Source organism: Macrobrachium rosenbergii, chromosome 49 (assembly GCF_040412425.1).
Source record: "Macrobrachium rosenbergii isolate ZJJX-2024 chromosome 49, ASM4041242v1, whole genome shotgun sequence".
NCBI classification, from domain to species: Eukaryota; Metazoa; Arthropoda; class Malacostraca; order Decapoda; family Palaemonidae; genus Macrobrachium; species Macrobrachium rosenbergii.
Genome location: NC_089789.1, coordinates 32336106 through 32343146, shown reverse-complemented (window position 1 = coordinate 32343146; position 7041 = coordinate 32336106).

The following is a 7041-nucleotide window of genomic DNA, read 5'->3' as shown; positions in this document are numbered from 1 at the left end:
AAATACCTGGGAATAATAGAAGGTGAGGATATAAAACACCAAGAGATGAAGGATATGATCAGGAAAGAGTATATGCAGGGACTTGCAGCGATACTCTAGTCAAAACTCAGTGCCGGAAACATGATGAAAGCCATAAATAGATGGTCAGTACCAGCAATCAGATACAGGAGTAGATACAGCGCAGGAGTAGTGGATTGGACGAAGGCTGAACTCCGCAGCATAGACCAGAAAACTAGGAAGCACATGACAACACACAAAGCACTACACCCAAGAGCAAATACAGACAGATTATACATAACATGAAAAGAGGGAGGGAGAGGTCTACTAAGCATGGAGGACTGCGTCAACATCGAGAGCAGAGTACTGGGGCAATACCTGAAAACCAGTCAAGACGAGTGGCTAAGGAGATCATGGGAAGAAGGACTGATAAAAGTAGATGAAGACCCAGAAATATACAGAGACAGGAGAATGAAAAACACGACAGAGGAATGGCACAGCAAACCAATGCAAGGACAGTACATGAGACAGACTTAAGAACTTGGCCAGCAACGAAACATGGCAATGGCTACAGAGGGCGACTCAAGAAAGAGACAGAAGGAATGTTACCAGCAGCACAAGATCAGGTCCTAAGAACCTGATATGTCCAAAGAACAACAGATGGAAATAACATCTCACCCATATGCAGGAAGTGCAATATGAAAGGCGAGACCATAAACCACATAGCAAGCAAATGTCTGGCGCTTGCACAGAACCAGTACAAAAAGAGGCATGATTCAGTAGCAAAAGACCTCGAAAGGAGCCTGTGCAAGAAACACCAGCTAGCTTGCAGTAATAAATGGTACAAACACCAACCTCAGGGGTGATAGAAAACGATCAGGCAAAAATCCTCTGGGACTATGGTATCAGAACAGGTAGGGTGATACGTGCCAATAGACCAGATTTGACGCTGATTGACAAAATCAAGAAGAAAGTATCACTCACTGATGTCGCAGTAGCACGGAAACCAGAGTAGATGAGAAAGAAGGAGGAAAAAATTGATAAGTATCAAGACCTGAAAATCGAAATAAGAAGGATATGGGATATGCCAGTGGAGAGTGTACCCATAACCATAGGAACACTAGGCACGATCCCAAGATCCTTGAAAAGGAACCGGGAAAAACTATGTGCCGAAGTAGCTCCAGGACTCATGCAGAAGAGGGTGCAATTAGAAACAACACACACAGTGAGAAAAGTGATGGACTCCTAATGTGGCATGATGCAACCAGGAAACCCACATTAAAAATACTACCCAGTCGAATAGGATGACTGAGATAAATAATAATAATAATAATAATAATAATAATAATAATAATAATAATAATAATAATAATAATAATAATAATACGATACAGGGGGTCAGATCCTCCGAAAACGGGTTGCAGCCCAGACCCGGATTCGGAGATGCCAAAAAAAAACAGGATACAAACACACAAACACACACACATAAAACATACAAGAGAACAAGGGATGTTTTGCCATTAAAAGTTTACGAAACAAACAGTTCAGCCTGCCTGACTAAAGAAAGTGAATGCAGGAAAATCCAGGGTCCCTGATTCAACCAATGTATGCTGAGCTCATGTTTTATTTGTCAAAACAAAGCGAACATCATCAAGATTACTAACGATAAACAAACGCGCCAGACACAACCAAGGAATCCATTGCTTACTGGTTGAGTAAACAAGACTCAGACGAATCATTCTTTAAGTTAAGACGACCCCATATCGAAGAAAGGAATGTGTTTTGAGTTTAGCAAAAAAAATATAATAACGTTGCTAATGAAGTTAATAATTTTGATGACTGAAATATACATAAAAAAAGGTAGGTATTTCTAAAAAGATATTAGTGCAAAATATGTCCGATTTAGAGAATGAGAATTTTGTTTAAACAGTCGTGATATAGTTGTCATTTGAGTTTTATCTTTTTTATACGAAACTGCTCTCGTTGTATGTGTATGTAAGAAAAGTATTTGGGATATAAATTCAAATCCTGAAACTTTTTTTCATTTAATCGCCAGCTACATCATTTTTTTTATACGTATCATGTGGAAAAGTGATTTATCATATCACATACACACACACACACACACACACACACACACACACACATATATATATATATATATATATATATATATATATATATATATATATATATATATATATATATATATATATATATATATAGTATATGTGTGTGTATATATATATATATAGTATAGTGTATGTATGCGAGTGTTTCTACACATGCAAAATACACGAGGTACTTACAATTACGTCTTAAGTCAGAAACTCAAGAAATGCACTTAGTGAATGGGATATGGTTAAAAAAAACTAAACGTTTGAATTTAACAGTCTCCTCTTTCGAAAAAATATTCGGGAACTACAACATCATTTTCACCGACGATCTCATCATCGTTGTCAAAAATGTTCCTCATCACGAAAGCAAAAAATGATGAGAATCATATTTAAAAGTTCAAATGCAGGACCAGTTCGAAAGGGGAAGGTTTCCGATCACTTTCAGTACTTGATTCAGTCAACAGATGTTATCACACTTCAGGGGATTCTGATATCTCAGGAAAGCTGGATAACCTTTTGAAAATGAAATCGTCACTTCAGAATTGTCTATTTCCATCAGTAAATGCTGGAAATTTGGATTCATTTAAATGCGAGTTTGAACTAAGGTAATAAGAGAGTTGAAATTCATCTTAATACGCGAAATTCCTGTGCGTGGTCATATACGTATGTATGTATGTATGTATATATATATATATATATATATATATATATATATATATATATATATATATATATATATATATATATATATACATACTATATATATATATTGTATGTGTATTTATATCACAGAGATATATAGATAAATAAATATATGAATATATACATATGATATTACTGGAAAATTAGCCGTTTGTTATTACCACTAAATATTTCTCCCACCCTCTATTAAAATTATTATTTTAAAATAATTTCATGATAAAACTTCTCCGATTAATACTATCCTCTAACTACATCCATATTTATCTACTCTCTCTCTCTCTCTCTCTCTCTCTCTCTCTCTCTCTCTCTCTCTCTCTCTCTCTCTCTCTCTCTCTTCTCATAAGAGGAATGTATATTCCTAATGTACAAATAAAAATGTCAGATGTGCGCCAAAATGTTTAATGAAACTGCAAAATAGTTTCAGGAAGGTGTAAATATACGAGGGAACACTGAAAAAATGTTCTACTTTCTTAATCAGTCTTGACAAACAAATATCATTTCATGACGTCGATTATAATTATTTTGTTTCCTAGTCAAAAGAGAGAGAGAGAGAGAGAGAGAGAGAGAGAGAGAGAGAGAGAGAGAGAGAGAGAGAGAGAGCTTACATACTCAAAATGGGCTGAAAGTATTGATTGTCTCCTCAAGGTTGGAACGGCGTGATGAACCTTTTAAAAAGTGAAAAGTGTTTGAATACTTTTGTATGCCTATCAGTATAATAGAGTTTAAACTTTATAATCATCTAATATAGCACTGGCGTAGAATATGGCAATTATTCTGATGGCCTTCTATCTGATTCACGTCCTATCACACGTTCATTTAGGTATATCTCTTCGTGTTCGGTATTATTATTATTATTGTTGTTATTATTATTTTTGTCTATCACAGTATCCTATTCGACTGGGTGATATTATTATTATTATTATTATTATTATTATTATTATTATTATTATTATTATTATTATTATTATTGTGTAGGAATCCCAATACCGAGAACAGGAGTAATTTTGTATAAGGTCCACAATAATATGTCAATGGTAGAATGTGAGACTCAGTAAAAATGTAAAAAAAAGTTTTCGAACCTTATCCTGGGTTCATCTTCAGTCCATTTTTATAAAGTCTCACACTCTGCCATTGATATATTACTGTGGACCTTATACAAAAATTATATTATTATTATTATTATTATTATTATTATTATTCGTTCGCTCTTGCGTTTAATTCATTCTTTTACCAAAGCCTCTGCCGACGGCCTCCTTGTTCATCACTGTCATGATTCAGCCACGTTTTCTGTTCACATTTTCATGAATTTCATCAACCCTTCCACTTTTCTTCAAGGCATGATAATCTTATCAAAGTTAACGTAAAATGGAAAACATAGATTCAACGATCAGCATTAATATCATTCTTCATTTTTTTAACGTTCATATTTGAACACTGAACTTTACTAGTATGTCATCACTCACCTATTCATTGTCAATCATATCATTAATTTATATATTCCACCTTCATCACGGCGCTGAATAATCCTGATGGGTTCCCGGCGCTTGGTCTTCAAGACCTAAATTTCATAATCAATCAATCGATTAATATTATAAAAAAACGTTCAGTATATATCATTTATTTACTTTCGATACCGACGCGAGGAACTGGTTTTCAGCACAACGCCTTATTGGATTCAGCAAACAACCCGACTTTAATACTTTTGAGACACTGATGCAATATGTTCTTTAATATCCTTCTTGACTCAGCAGAGCATTGATGCATTATTCATTTATCTGCGTTAACGTTAACATCCTACTTGATTTTGCACTAGCCATCACAACATGGATAAAATATCATGTAAGAATCGCGTTACACAGGCATGCAGAAAAGCTCTCTCTCTCTCTCTCTCTCTCTCTCTCTCTCTCTCTCTCTCTCTCTCTCTCTCTCTCTATCGAACAGCGAGACAAATAAAGACATTTGATTATTTAGTAAAAGCGTGACATGTTAGCTAGAAAATATAAAAGAATAATGAACTGTTTCGGAAAAGTATATCCTTTCCTTTCCCTTCCATTAACGGCGCTCTCACTAATAATGGAAAACAACGAAAAGAGAAAGAATGAAATATATAAACTCTTACATAGTTTCATTTTGTAGTTAATGAATTTACTCCACACGAGGATAAAGTCAGGAGAAGTCTCTGAAGGTGACAAGGGACGCAAAATGTGCTAATAAGTATATCATTAGGATTCAAGGTTTTCCAACCTCATGTCGATATTATTAATTCCGGACTTGAAGGCGATATTTAAGAAACGTTCCTATTTATGAAGAGTAAATACACACACACATACACATATATATATTTATTTATATATACATACATACATACATATATATATATATATATATATATATATATATATATATATATATATATATACCTTTCCCATGCGGAGCAAGGACGCATTACGTTCACTCAGAGGAAACATTAAGCCAGTCAGCATGACACTGAAACGCTTTGATTATCGAGTGATTACTGAAAGAGAATATCATGCTCAGTCATATCATTGCTGACCCTTTCAAATCAATACCCGACGCCATCATCGTTGTTGTATGTGATCAGCTGACAAAACTCAATGACACTGATAGATTAATATCACTTGATCTAGCTAGCTAGAGATTTACGCAATGGCCGACGTTTCAGATGACAAAATCTAATAACAGCTCCGCACACCTTTCTCTAGATCTTAATACACAAGCTTTTCATGGTTCAGACTATGTAATACATTGGTGTTTGGCACTGATCATAATGCGATTATTATCTGATGTTTTGGGGGGAATGACATTCGCTTGGAGACAATTTTTATCGCGGAATACCTCTCGTTTTCTTTGCTTTAACCTACACAGCTCTTATTTTTACCGTGTATTTATAGTCTTATAAGGTTGCTTAGCACCTAGGTGGGTGATCAGTATATGCCAGATGACGTAGGAGAATAATTTTCCTCGGCAATGGGTCACACCAATGGGTCACAAAGTGGTCTGGAAAGTCAACAGTGAATTCTTCTAAATCGTCCTTACATTCATCAACGTACCTTTTCGGTATTACAACTGCTTAGCTGTGTAGTTATTTCTTATGAAATCAAGAAATTCAGATTTAGATATTAAAAAAGGATCAAGCTTATTTGATCACAATGCAGGTTCTTGTGTAGAGCACACATCTGCATCCTGCAAACTTTAGCTTATTCTGAATGATACTGCTAACTATTTTCTACAGGGCAAGTGTCCTTTTGTACAATATACACCTGTTCCTTGCAACTCCTTTAACCTACTTCAAATCAAAACAAGTGATACTCTGTCAACTTTACACTTGATCAGCATAATGTCTTTACGTGTTGAAAACCATTTACTTCGAAATTTTTTAAAATCTAACCAACTAACTTTCTTTTACTCTTGCCTAATATATCAAGAAAATAAAGGTAGGAGTATCAGGAAATTTCGTCCTGAGGAAAAAGGAATCAGAAGAGAGAGATTCAAGAATAATCAACCTTAGGTTACTTTGACCTAAATATTTCATCTTCGAATGGGCTACTTTAAAACCCTGATATACATTTGTACTCAGTGACACCCGTTGCGTTTCAGCCTTTACTGTGTTAAGTCATCGACCTCTTCGTCACAATACTATAAGGTCTCTTACGAGCTTTATTCACTCTTTCGTAATACAATGGAGAACGTTAAACCTACCCTAAACCCTCTCTTCTATACGGTCTTGGGATTGGCCTGAGCGTATAAACTCCCTTACATTATTTGACATTGTTACCCTCAATTAACCGTAATAATGAATGTATAGTAAGGATCCAGATTCTACCCTTTTAAGCTGAAAAACAGAATCTTGCCCGTATACCATAGGTATATTAAGCCACAATTCAAAACTCTTCACTGAATGGGGAACTTATCATTCAAAAATCCATTTCAGTAGGTTTCCAGTCTTATCATCTTTTCTCTTCAAAAATAGTAAATTATTCCAAGACTTAAAACCCTGAAGATCTCTTTTTTGTTTTTTTCTGTGCTGCCAGAATATCTAATTCAGATTACTTCTGGTGGGCCAGAGATGACGGAAATGATACGAGATGTAATTAATGAATTCAAATATTACAGCGATAACCCTGGTGTCTTCATTACACAACGTACGTAAAAAATTTTTTTAAATTAAGGAAATAAAAGGCAACGATAAATTGTTATTCCATCC